Source organism: Palaemon carinicauda, chromosome 21 (assembly GCF_036898095.1).
Source record: "Palaemon carinicauda isolate YSFRI2023 chromosome 21, ASM3689809v2, whole genome shotgun sequence".
Classification (NCBI taxonomy): Eukaryota; Metazoa; Arthropoda; class Malacostraca; order Decapoda; family Palaemonidae; genus Palaemon; species Palaemon carinicauda.
In genome coordinates, this window is record NC_090745.1 from 18,577,216 (window position 1) to 18,591,980 (window position 14,765).

Genomic DNA, 14,765 nt, shown 5'->3' on the forward strand with positions numbered 1-14,765 from the left:
TCAAGTTTCTAGACCTCTCAAGAGGAAAATGGTTGCAGTGGATCAGCGTAGCGTTTCATCACCTCAAGTGCCTGGCTGTTGTCATTGGGACAGTCCAGAGCCTTTTCCTTCGTCTGAAGAAGGATCTCCTGCCAAACGTCCTGTTAGAACGTCTGGCTCTGTTAAGCGTCCAGCCCAGCATGTTGCTGAACAAGTTCCTGAATCTGTTATTCCGTCTGTTCATGCTCCGCCGCTACCGTCTGACTGGGTGGCGTCTTCTAGGCGACCGTCGCGTGACGCGAGCAATGAAGAAGGCAATTTTGTTGCTGACGCTCCCGCTCCCGCTCCAACTTTACCGCAAGTTGATCCTAAGTTGACTTTGTTACAGGACATGCAGCTTAAGCTGTCCTTGTTTATGTAGTCATTTCACTTTACTGATAAAGGAGTAACTCAACAAGTTCCCGAATGTCAGGAAGCTTCGCAGCTTGGACGTTGTAAATCCGATAAGCTTAACCGCAAACGTCAAGCTTCCAGGCCTGAAGCTGAGCTTCTAGCGAACGTAGAAGCGTGTGAAGGCATTTGCCATGCAGCTAAACGTGATGCCGAACGTCAAGTTAAGCGTGGCGCTGAACGTCAAGTTAAGCGTGACGCCGAACGTCAAGTTAAGCGTGACGCCGAACATCAAGTTAAACGTGACGTCGAGCGCCAATCACGTGACGCCGCACGTCAAATTAGACGTGACGCCGAACGTCAAGTTAGACGTGACGCCGAACGTCAAGTTGATCGTGATGCCAATCATCAAGTTGATGCAGAATGTCAGGCTTTCGAACGTGACGCCAAGCGTCAAGATCGCGCAGACAAAAGTCAGGCCCACAAAGACATCGCTACTTCAGTTGGATTCTTGTCTGTGGAAGAGGTTAATGAACACCTTTCCTCGGCTGACTTTTTGGAAGACTTCTCGGAAGGAGAAGAGCCTAAGCACACACAGCATTCTTTGGATCTTAGGAAAATCATGAAAGTGTTTACAGAAGTTTTTTCTAATCATTTCGTTCCTGTTGCTCCATGCTCCCCCCACCCCTTCGGAGTTTACCCTGAGGTCGGCAGCTCAGGCGCCTATTTATACCAAGAGGGTTCTTTCAAGATCTTCAAAAAGAGCCTTAAGACTGTTGGGAGACTGGCTGCAGTCCAAGAAAGATCTCGGCAAGTCTGCTTTCTCTTTTCCTCATGCTAGACTAGCTTCCAGGTCAAGCGTATGGTACAAGACAGGAGAAGTTCTCGGCTTGGGAGTTCCTGCCTCTGCCCAGGGCGACTTCTCAAGCCTTGTAGACTCTTCTTGTCGGTTGGCCATGCGTCGGACTAAGTTTTACTGGACAACTTCTGAACTTGACCATCTTCTCAAAGGCGTCTTCAGAGCCTTCGAGGTTTTCAACTTCCTCGATGGGACTCTGGGAGCCTTGGGGAAGAAAGTTGCGACTTTTAAGAATTCTGACACGGACAGTATTATTCAGATAATGTCGTGTATGGACAAAGCTGTTAGAGATGGCTCTATTGAATTAGCAGCTCTTTTTACAGCTGGAGTGCTTAAGAAAAGAGCACAGTTGTGTTCTTTCGTTTCCTTGGGTGTCACCCCTTGTCAGAAGTCTGAATTGCTGTTTGTGCCTCTGTCTCCATCTGTTTCCACAGGAACTTGTGAAAGAGGTTGCTTCGTCTTTAACTCAGAAGGCTACCAATGATTTGGTCGCCAAGACACCACGAAAAGTTCTTCCGACTTCTTTTACTAGCCATAAACCGAAAGTAGAAATGCCTTTGCCTCATTTTGCACAGCCCTTTCGAGGTAGACCCATCAATAGAGGTTACCCCAGACCCGACGGAAGAAGAGCTAAAAGGAGGAGATCTAGACCTAGGCGAAGCAGAGTCTGACTGCTTTCGCCTTCAGACAGCAGTAGGGGCCAGACTGAAGAACTTCTGGCATGCCTGGGAGAGAAGTGAAGCAGACCCTTGGTCCGTTCTTTTGCTGAAGGAGGGTTACAAGATCCCTTTCATAAAGAAACCCCCTTTTGTTCAAGATCCAATAGATCTCTCTCCCAGATACCGAGAGGACTCAAAGAGGCAGGCATTACTGCTACAAGTATCCCTCTTGTTGTAGAAAGGGGCAGTAGAGAGGGTGCAGGACTTAATCACCAGGATTTTACAACCGCCTATTCCTCGTCCCCAAAAACTCAGGGGGATGGAGACCAGTCCTGGATGTAAGTGCCCTCAACGCTTTCATTCAGAAAACAAAGTTTTCGATGGAGACTTCGAAAACTGTGCTAACAGCAGTAAGAAAGGGTGACTGGATGGTCTCTTTGGACCTCCAGGATGCCTATTTTCATATCCCCATACATCCGAGTTTCAAATGTTACCACAGGTTCGTTTACGGGAAGGAAGTCTTCCAGTTTCGAGCCCTGTGTTTCGGCCTCAGCACTGCTCCTTACATTTTCACAAAGCTGATGCTAAATGTGGCGAGCTTCCTGCATACAACAGGTATCAGAGCCTCCCTGTACTTGGACGACTGGTTACTCAGAGCGTCTTCCTTCAACCGCTGTCTGGAGGATCTACGAATGACACTGAGATTCTCAAAGGAACTGGGTCTTCTTGTCAACATAGAGAAGTCCCAACTGATTCCATCCCAGAAGATTCTTTATTTAGGGATGGAGATTCACAGTCTAGCTTTTCGGGCTTTTCCATCTCCTACAAGGATAGAACAAGTCCTCCTAAAGCTTCGTCTCTTCCTAGAGGAAAGAAAATGTTCGGTAAGACAGTGGATGAGTCTGCTGGGAACTCTCTCCTCACTGGAGCAGTTTGTCTCCCTAGGAAGACTAAATCTCCGACCTCTTCAGTTTCACCTCAATTACCATTGGGACAAGGAGAAGGGTTTAGAGACGGAAAGTATTCCACTTCCAGAGTCTGTGAAAAGTTGCCTCCATTGGTGGAACGACCCAATCAAACTTAAGGAGGGTCTTTTGCTGGAGCAAAAGAGCCCAGACCTTGTGTTGTGTTCCGACTCCTCGGACTCGGGGTGGGGAGCAAGAGCAACACTGGGCAAGCTGGTGAGCTCGGGTCTGTGGACGAAAGATCAAGAGAGCCTCCACATCAACCAGAAGGAGCTGTTAGCGGTCCTGTTGGCCCTTCAAGGTTTCGAAAGTTCGGTTCTAAACAAGGTGGTGCAAGTAAACGCTGACAATACCACAGCTTTAGCATACATATCCAAGCAGGGCGGAACACACTCGAAGTCCCTTTAGGAGACTGCAAGGGAGCTTCTAGTTTGGGCAAAGAAAAGGAATGTAACCTTACTCACACGGTTCATCAAGGAGAGAAGAATGTGATGGCAGACAGCCTCAGCAGGAGAAACCAAGTTATTCCCACGGAATGGACTCTACATCAGGATGTTTGCAAGAAACTATGGTGGATTTGGGGTCGTCTATCCATAGACCTTTTCGCAAACTCCAAAACGAAGAGGCTAGAGACCTACTGCTCCCCAGTGCCAGATCTAGAAGCAGTCCACATCGACGCTTTCCTGCTGGACTGGTCTCGCCTCGACTTACAGTATACTTGTTCCCTCCATTCAAAGTCCTGTACAAAGTATTACAAAAGTTTGCCTCTCACGAGGGAACCAGATTGACTCTAGTAGCTCCCCTCTGGCCATCGAGAGAATGGTTCACCAAACTTCAATGGATGGTGGACATACCAAGAAGTCTGCCAATACGAGTAGATCTACTCAGACAACCGCACTTGGAAAGGTTTCCATCAAAACCTACCAGCTCTACGTCTAACTGCCTTCAGACTATGGAAAAACTCGCAAGAGCTAGAGGCTTTTTGAAGGAGGCAGCTAAGGCTATCGCTAGAGCAGGGAGAACCTCTACTATCAAAGTCTACCAGTCCAAATGGGAGGTTTTTCGAGATTAGTGCAGAACTAACTCGGTATCCTCTTCCACTACCTCTCTGACCCAAATTGCTGACTTCTTGTTAGACCTTAGGAGAAAATTCAAGTTTTCTTCCTCTACTATTAAAGGGTACAGGAGGATGCTAGCGACCGTCTTCAGGCACAGGAACTTGGACCTCTCTAACAACAAAGACCTTCAAGACCTTCTCAAATTCTTTGAGACTTCTAAGGAGCATCAACTTGAATCCCAGCCTGGAATCTGGATGTTGTTCTGAAGTTTCTCATGAGTGACAGGTTTGAGCCCTTACACTCGGCTTTGTTTAAAGATCTCACTTTAAAGACTCTTTTCTTAGTCAGTCTAGCGACAGCTAAAAGAGTCAGCGAAGTTCATGCCTTTAGCAAGACTATGGGCTTCAGGAATAGCAAAGCTATCTTCTTTTTACAACTTTGTTTCCTGGCCAAGAACGAACGCCCATCTCATCCATGGCAGAAGTCTTTCGAGATTCCAAACCTTTACGATGTGGTTGGTGAGGAAATGGAGAAGGTCCTGTGCCCTGTAAGAGTAATTAAGTTCTATCTAAACAGAACTAAAGAATTACGAGGCAAGTCAAAAGCTCTATGGTGTTCAGTCAAGAAACCACCCTTACCAATGTCAAAGAATGCCCTGTCATATTTTATCAGGCTCTTGATAAGAGAGGCTCACGCTCACTGCAGTGAGGCAGACCTCAAGCTGCTGAAAGTGAAGACACACGAAGTCAGAGCTGTGGCAACTTCTGTAGCTTTCAAGCAGAATCGATCTTTACAGAGCATTATGGACACAACCTTTTGGTGGAGTAAATCTATGTTCGCCTCACATTATTTAAAACGTGTCCAGACTCTTTACGAGGACTGCTACACTTTGGGACCATTCGTTGCAGTGAGTGCAGTAGTGGGTGGAAGCTCTACCACTATATTCCCCTAATCCTAATACCTTATTTCTTCTCTTGGAACTGTTGTATTTTATGGTTGTTTGTGGAGATTGGTCGACAGTTCCACAATCATTGATTTTAGCAGGTAGTCAAACTTGTTCCTTGAGAGCGCCCAGAACAAGGGTATTAGTTGAGGTCCTGTCATATTGAAGTAATTACACCGTTTTGACAGCTCCTAGAGATCTTTCAGCCCCCGGGAGGATCGCTGGATCTCGTAAGGATAGCGAACTAATGAGGCAGAGAATCATAAAAGTCAGCTTCCTTATCAGGTACGAACCCTTGAGCTTGTTTTTTAAAAACTCTTGAGTAATATTCCAACAATGTTTGCTGTCTCTGACCCTCCACCAAGAGTGTCAATCAGCTCTCTCTCTCTCTCTCTCTCTCTCTCTCTGTATATATATATATATATATATATATATATATATATATATATATATATATATATATATATATATATATATATATATATATCCACCGGCTAAGTCAGATGTTTAAAAATGATATTTTCATAATAAAATAAATTTTTGAACATACTTACCCGGTGGATATATATATAATTAAACTCCCTCCCTTCCTCCCCTCTAGAGACCTATGGGCATGGAAGATCTGAGGATTCATGGAATGGTTTCAGTTACCTGGCGAGTTGTGGCGCTAGTAGTACACCTAGCTACCCAGTCTGTGATTACCTCAAGTTTTGAATTTCTGCCGTGACGTCAGGGACTTAAGCTATATATATCCACCGGGTAAGTTTGTTCAAAAATTTATTTTATTATGAAAATATAATTTTGTGATGGAAAAAATGACAACTTTGGAAGTAATTTGTCTTTTTCCTAAGATACAAACTTGTAGCTATTTATATAGATTGGCCCACCAGCACCAGTCCCCCTTGAAGTCCTACCTCCAAGCAAAGTGAGTTCTTAATCCAGGTGTGTGTGTGTGTGTGCGCGGGGTAGCTACCCCCCCCCCCACCTCACTAACTAGCAAATGGGTGGTTAACCCTCACTGAGAGTCTAATGTCTCGTCTTTCAGCTTTACCGAAAGTAATATCCCTGATAAATAGCTACAGGTTTGTATCATCAGGAAAAATACAAATTACTTCCAAATTTGTCATATTAATCACTTTGTTCAACTGATCTTAGCTCCACGTTAATCTACAGAGCCCTCTGCATTTATCATTCTCTCATTATTTTCCTCTGTTCTCGCCCAAAGGTAGCACAAACACTGCAGATACCTATATCCTGGTAGTCTGTGCATCGAGCTAAAGGGTTTCTGGCTGATAGGCATAGTGTGAGGTTTCTGGGACATAAGTCAGAATACTGCCCTGACGTGTGGAAGCTCCCTTAGGTAAAATTGTTTATCAATTTGAAACTAATCAGAAGCAAGATTTTCTCCTGTTATCCTAGTGTCACGGCAGTATTCATTTGCTCTTAATAATCACTGCATTGCGAGGCTTTGATTTCACATTGGTATGGTGAGCAAATTCATTCTTCCACAATCAAAGTTTGTAGAATGTGGTGTGAAGAGGCAAAACCTAATGAATGGGAGTTGGGAGTGTTGGCAAAAAAAAAAAAAAAAAAAAAAAAAAAAGGCGGCCCTGACTGATTGCAATAATTATAAAGGTATCACACTTACATACATCAGTTGCCATGAAAATGCATTGTATGCTCATTCTTAAGACACTAGAGAGAAAGATTAATGAGAAGCTGAGAGATGAACAAGCAGAATTTAGGAAAGATAGAAGTTGTACTGACTAAATTTTTATTTTAAGACATTTAGTACAGCAATGTGTAGAATATAGAAATCCACTTGTGATGGCATTTGTAGACTATGAAAAACCCTTTGATATCGTGGACTGACCAATTTTTTGGAGAGTCCTGCGTTATTGTGGAGTTCTCTTAAATATGTAAATTTGATTAAATCTGTTCATGATTATAGCAAGTACAAAGTTAAAGTTAGTGGGGTTCTATCAAATGAATTTCCAATGAACAGTGAGCAGTCCAAGGGAATGTGTTATCACTTATGTTGTTTATCCTCCTCATGGATTTTGTAAAGCATAGAACAGTTGGGGATGGTGGAGAAGGATTGGACTGTATTGATAACAGGAAATTAGCTGACTTACAGTATGCTAACTACGCTGTCCTTATTAGCAAAAAACGACAGGACTTGCAAAGCTTGCTTACTAGAATGCATGAAATATCACATGAAATTGGGCTCAAGATGAATAGAAGAAGACAGATGATGAGAAAGGAGTATACAATGAAAGAAGAAATATCATTGGGAGGTGAAAGAATTGATGAGGTAAAATCATTTAAATATTTAGGAACTATGATCTCTAATACAGGATCTTTAGAATTTGAGTTTAATGAAAGATGAAAAAAAAAGAAAATCAGAAAATGGCTAGATTAAGTCAAATTTGAAAATAAAATTGCCTGAAATTACATATAAAAATCAGGATATATATAAGTTCATTGAGATCAGTGTTACTCTATGGACACGAGGCGTGGTATGACAATGAAACAATATCCAACAGATTTTGTAGATTTGAGAACGAAGACCTCAGATGAATATTGGGAGTTTAATGGCAGGACAGGATTAGAAATAAAACTATAAGAGAGATTACTCGAGTGTCATATGTGGATAAGATCATGGTGTGGGGTAGATGGAGATGGTTTGGGTATGCTCTTCGCAATCCCCAAGAGAGATTAGTTCACCAGACTTTCAACTGGGTTCCACAAGGCACTAGAAGAGTTGGAAGGCCCAGGCTGAGGACTATGAACCGTAAAGGGGAGTTGAGTGGAGAAGTATTGATTTAAAAGGCCAAGATAGAAACGACTGACGAAATCTAACCGAGGCCCTTTGCGTCCATAGGCGTAGGTGATGATGATGATGATGCTGATGACAATCAAATTATAGTACATTTGGTAAATGTATCTATGCTGTTATAGCAAATCATGCGAGTACGAAGGCAATGGAGCAAGACTTCTTTTTTAGTATGTCCATGACTCTTAACGTGATTTTACTTCGTTTTAATGGGCTGTCTTAGAAATTCTACATATCTTACCTTGTAGAGAAAAGTGCTAGTACTCCCCTGAATACAAGTAGTAAAAGAAACTAAGCTTAATTGATAAAATGAATTTTGCAATTAATTTTTGGCTTATTAATGCAGAGGGAGCTGGAGTTTTTCTGGGTACTCACACATGGGAAAAAAGGCAAATATTTTATCTTTTTCAGTTATCATAAAGCTCGCCAAACCATTTTGAGAGAGAGAGAGAGAGAGAGAGAGAGAGAGAGAGAGAGAGAGAGAGAGAGAGAGAGAGAGAGAGAGAGAGAGAGAGAGAGTAGATGTCAAAAATTTTTTAATCCATTCGCGGAGACTCCATTTAGCAATTTAGTTTAAACGTTTATCCTTTTTTTTTCTTGAATTTGTTTACTGTGTTACTGCTTGATACATCCACTGGAAGCCTGTTCCATGTACTTGCTTTTTTGTATGTAAAGAAATTACCACTTTGAGTGTTGTTGTATCTTTGCAATTCCAGTTTGTATCCCGTACCTCTGGACCGATTTTTGCTAAACGTGAATAGATTGTTGTAGTCTACATTTGTTATTCCTTTCAGAACTTTGAATACCTCTATTAGCTGTCCCTTTAGTGGTTGAGTTTGTAGATTAAATAAGTTCAAACTTTCCATTCTCCGTCTATATCCAAATTGTCTAAGTATTGGAACTAATTTGATGGCCCTAGCTTGTACTTCATCCAGGCTATCTATATTGTTCTGAATACTTGGAGCCCAGAATGAAGTCTTACTAGTGTTGTTTATAGCTAAAGTACAGGGTATTTTTCTGTATTTGAATTGTCTTTTTGTCCAACCTATTAGTGTTTGTGCCTTTTTTTCATCTTTTATGCCCTGTTTGGTGCAATTCAAATTTTTGCCAATAATAATGCCGAGATCTACCTCCTGGTACACCCATTCTACTTCCTTACCCAGCAGCGAGTAATATGTTTGTGGGTTACTATAAACTTATGTGCCTAACTGCATCTCCCACAATTAAATGGCATTCGCCCTTTTCTAGACCATTCTCCTAACTTAATTAGATCCTCTCTTAAGGCATCTACTTTTTCTGAGTTTGCAGATTTTATGCCTAGTTTAGTATCGTCGGCAAATTTGGCTATTCTACTAGTTATTACGCTTGTAACGGCTGCCCACGTCGAGGCTTCTCCATTGATTACAACTCTCCGTTTTGTTTGTCAGGCAATCTTCGATCCATTCAGCTGTCTCATCAATGATGCATAGTGCCCTAATTTTAACCATTAATTCTGTATGAAGGGATTTGGTCAAAAGCCTTTTGAATGTCTAGGTATATGATGTCTATTGCTCTGCTTTTGCCATATATGCTAAATATGTGAATAAATTACAAGAGATTTGTCGTCACACATGATCTCATTTCTCTAAAACCATGTTGGCTGTCTATCAGAAGATACATGATCTCATTTGTCTAAAACCATGTTGGCTGTCTATCAGATGATTGTTTTTCTGTATGTATTCTACTATTGAATCTACTACTATAATAGATTCAAAAAATTTGCATGACACTAATTTAAGAGAGACAGGTCTGTAATTGCTAGGTTATTCTTTTGGTCCTTTTTTTTGTAGATTGGAGGAACATTGCCTAGTTTCCATCCTTGTGGTGCTTTTCTTTCGTTAGCAGTCATTTGAATCAATTTTTAAGTCTGGAGTTATCTCTTCTAGTCCTATTATCTCTCTTGTATGAATATCATCTGGACTGAGTTTCTTTATTTTTTTTTCAATATCTTCCATTATAAAGATGATTCTGTTTAGTGGTTGTGGCCCTTCATACTTGGAAGCTGGTTTCCGGAGTGTCGTTGATTCTTCCCTAATGAATACAGTTGTGAAATAGGCATTCATCAGTTTGGCTTTTTCCAAATCACTTGTTATAAGATCACCCTCTGAGTCTATGAATGGGCTAATGTTTTTAATTCGTTTTCTACTGTTAACATATAAAAAAAAAAAATTCTTTTGGGTTTTTTCTACTATCTGAAGCCACTTTTCTCTTCATTGATCTTGGCCTTTCTAGCTATTGTATTTTATCCACATTTCTGCGTAACTTTTTGTGTTCGGAAATTTCGTGAAGTGAGGGATGTGGTCTCACTGATTTATGTTTCATGTCTGTTCTTTATTGCATTAGCTATTTCTCTGTTGAAGTATTTTGGTTATGGAGTTACATTTTGTATAAGTTTTCTATGAGCTAAGCATATAGCCCTTTTTCTTTGTATTTTTCTACAAAGGAGTCCCATGGTGTATATATATGTTCCTTCTTTCATCATATTCTAAATTCTTGGTACATTTCTTAGTTGTATTCAGTCACTGTAGTCTAGTTTTTTTACATTTATTTTAGACGAGTAATACTTACCTGAAACATATCTATTCTACGGTCACTTTTTCCAAATTTTTTGCCTACTGAGACACTGGATGCTAAACTTTCTTCTGTTATTAGCACAGTCTTGTATGTTATTTTCCCTAGTTGGGTTATCGACCCACTGATGGAGGAATTCATTGTTGACAAGTTCTAGTAACCTGTGTCCCTCTGTGTATGATGTAGAATTCATAGTGTGTCTGTTTACTGCTGGATTGAACTTGTCTGCTCAGGTTCAGGTTCAGGTTTTGGGGTGAGGCATAGCTTTTACAACGGCGCCTCTATGTCTTTTAGTTTTGTGTGTTCCTTATTTTCACTAGTTTTTCTCTTTTCATCCACATTTGTTGTAGTATACTTTTCTCATTTTCAATATTCTCTTCACAAAAAAGGAATTTTCCAACTGTTTGTGCACTATCTTCTTCGTATGGTTGTTGGAGCTCAATTGCTTTTATTCTTATATCACTAAACTGTGGACAATATAATATAAAGTGGTTAGCATTTTCTTCTACATAACAGAATACACAGTTTATATTTACATCTTGGTGTCTGTTTCTTATATTCAAGCCCAATGAGTTTGTCCTTGCTCTGAATAATAAAATTGACGAAAATGTATTGTCATACACTTCCTCCTCTTCCTTGATTTCACTTTTCCAGTTTTTATACAAAATTAGACTCTCCTTACACTCCATTTCACTCTTCCATTTGCTTGTGTCCCATTCTCTTGTTCTCTTCTTTATGTCCTCTTTCGTACATCTCTTGACTTCTCTCATCGCCATCCCACATTCTTCAGCATACTTCTTCACATGCATCCACCACTTCCTCTCTTTTTCTTCCATATCATTGACTATTGCTGTAAGTAGGTCCTTTTCTCCCTTAAAAATGCTATTAAAGTACCTCAGCTTACCATCCATTACCCTTGTTTTCATAGCAGATGCTCCTACATCCCCTCTCAATTGCTGTATTCTTTACACCCCCTAACATCCTTCTATACACTCCATTCTCTATTCTCTGCAACTTTTCTATTTCCGTTTCCGTTAAGTTAATCACATTTGTTCCGTATAATATAGAAGGTAGTGCTACACTTTTCCAGTATGTTTTCCCTATCAGTATCTTATTACAACTTTTTTCTATGATCGAATATGTAAGATTAGCTAGCTTTTGCGCCTTAACTATCATTTCACTTTTCTGTGTTTTGAACATATTCCTACTATCATCTACCTTTATACCTAGGTATTTAATATTGCTTACTACTCTTATTCCCTCTATATTATCTGGTTTCTCCTTCATATTATATATAAGTACGCTACTTTTGTCTCTATTTATGTCTAAACCATACTGCTTTCCTATATCTATCACTTTCCTTATGTTTAATTCAGCATCCTCTATATTCTCAGCAAGCACTAGGACATCATCAGCAAAAAATAATACTACCAGCTTTATAATATCATTTTTAAAACCATTACCTTCCTTTTCTACTTGTTTTATAATCTGATAAGTAATTAATTTGAATAATGTTGTAGAGGCAGTACAGCCTTGCTTTATTCCACTACTTACGCTCAATTTTTGTTCTACTCTTTCCCCTATGTCTAACGTAGTCGAGTCTCCCACATACACTTCAGCTATAGAGTTAATTATACTAGTATGTACTTTATATTGCTTTAATGTTTCTATCAGTGCTTCCCTTTTTATGGAATCGAAAGCTTTTTTGAAATCTAAAGAGGCCACTATGAGTTTTTTCTTATTTTTGAAAGTTTCTTCGACCATGTATTGTAAGATGAATATATTATCCTCAATCCTTCCTCCTTCTGTAAATCCCGCTTGACTATCCTCTATGGCATTATTACTTTTTAGATGGCCTTCTATTTCATCCTTGATAAAAGCCATGTATATTTTATATGATACATTTGTGAGAGCTATAGGTCTCAATTCCTTTGCTGTTGGCTTGTTTTTCTTTTTTAACATTTTTGTTCTGGATTCTTTCCAGCTTTTGGGTTTTTCTTTGCTGGCTAGTTCCTCTTTGTAGCAGTTCACTAGTGTATTCTTGCATATATCACTCATCATCATTGCTTTGTAGTAGTCTGGCTTTAGTCCATCTGGCCAAGCTGCTTTACCTTTCTTTAGACGTTTTAAGCATTTTTCTAATTTACCTTTACTCATTTCAGCGGCGGGCATGGGTTTAATTATTCCTTCGACATTAAGTACAGCATCGTAATGCTCCCTTAGATGTTCAGGTATGCTATATTCATTTACAGTTATAATGTCGTTTTCTCTTCTCAATTTATCCAGGTATTCACTCTCCTTCTCCTCATTCCAGATCTTAGTTATTCTATTTTCATGTGTGTTGTAGACTGTTTTCAAATTTTTACTAATTCTTCTTTAGCCTCTTCATCTGATAGTTTATTTCCTCTATCTCCATATAACTGTATTGCCTCGCTTTTTATTTCTTTGCTATTTCTTAATTTGTTTATGTTTTCCCATAGTTTATTGTTTTTATCATCTCTTATCTCCCTGGTCTTCTTTTTCTCATATAACGTTATGCTCTCTTTCACCAGTATTTGTACTTCTTTCTTCTTATGATTGTATTTTTCTTCTAATTCTCTTTTTATCCTAATATCTTTTTCATTTCTCTTTTTTCTATTAAGTTCCTTTCTTTCCTTAATCTTTCTTCTTATTTCCTCGGTTACCCAAGGTTGTTCTTTGGTCTTCCCTTCATTTGTTACCCTTCTCCTATATGTTTTAGCCAAATGTTCTTGTTTCATTTCTGCCATTATCATGTTTAGCTCATGAATGTTTTTTACATCCTTGCTGACAAGTTTTCTCTCTATAGATTTCACATATTCGTCTATATCTTTTGCGTCACTGCTATAATATGTAATTTCTTCCCACTTCCGTTTATTGTAATTATTTTCGCTATTTGTTTTTACTTCCAATTCTACTGTTATTAAGTTGTGATCTGATATGTCTAATACTGTTTTATCTTCATCTATTTCCATACATTTAAATTGTTTATATAGCATATTATTTGCAAGAACAAAATCAATAGCACTATGCTGATCTTGTCTATTCCACGTGTATAGTCCTGAGCACCTTTCATCTCCATTTAATAGTGTTAGGTTGTGGTTACCCATCCAATCTAGCACCATTTCCCCATTTCTGTCTACTTGTTGGTGCCCAAGAAATCCCATGTGGCCGTTAAAATCCCCCATAACTAGCAAAGGAGTTGTTTCTCCTGCTGTTTGTATTAATTTTTCACATTCCGCTTTCAATTCTTGATCTCTTTTTCTATCTTCTTCTGTATTTCCTGCTGCGAAATATACCAGTATTATCAGGAATACTAAGTTGTGGATTTTGCACTGTACCATTATTATATCACTATGTTTTGTTTCTATTTCCTCTGCTTCAGTGATATTATTGTTTTTAAAAATTAACATTAACCCTCCACCCTTTTTCTTTAAAATCCCTTCTTTTTTCTAACTTTAACAGACCTTTACTTAGCTGCATTTTATCTATTTTTGGTGCGTTTCTGTCAAACAAAATGTATGAATTTTATTTGTGTTCATCTCGTTTTCTATTTCTATTAATTTCTGCTTGGTTAGTGCTTGGATATTTAACAGGCATATTTTTAAACATTGGCTAACTTTTTTGTCTAAATTTATACCTTTCCTAATTCGCTCTGCTTGCGTTTGCTTCTTGACGAAAATTGTCGTTTCTTACTAGTTCTCCTCTCTTTATGTACCACCCCTGCTCTCCATTTTCTTTTTTCTCTCTCAATTCCTCTAGCAACTTCCTTTCTTTTTCCATTTCCCTGAAAGTGAGGTCGGGTGCAATGAAAACTTGTCTCAACTCCTCTTTTGTTGATTTCCTGAGGTGTTTTCCCTTTGCAATTATTCCCCATTTTTCCTTTTATTGTTCACTTCCTGTCCCAGTTGTCTATACAGCTTTTAACCTGGGATTTTCATATTCTCCGATAAAATCCTTTGTATTTTATTGAATCTGTCTCTGTAATACTTATGACATCTAGTTCTTCACTAGCTATCATTGCCCTGAAGTTTTCCATTTAAACTCTTACTGACTTGGCATTGAATTTTGTCACTTTTTTTTCTCTTCCTGTGTAGCTTTGCTAGTTTCCCTGATGTACTAATGTGTTAGTTTTACTTCTATCTGAATTATCTAAAGTATCTGCAACATTTCCTCTTTATTTTGGGGGGATTTTTTCTAAGGGTCGAGTTTTTCCTTTGTGCACTGTGTTCCTCAAGTAATATTACAGGTTGAGATTAAGATGGCTTCCGTCTACTCTCTTGTCTTCTTCTCTGAAGTGTATTCCATCTCTTTTGTATAACTCTCTTGCCATACAAAGGCTCCCAAGGATCTATAATGTAACTTTGTTCTTTGCTGGCAAATGGACTTTAGCCTTTCATTCATCCCTATGGCTTTACAATTGTTGTATTATTGTTGTTCCGCGCCTT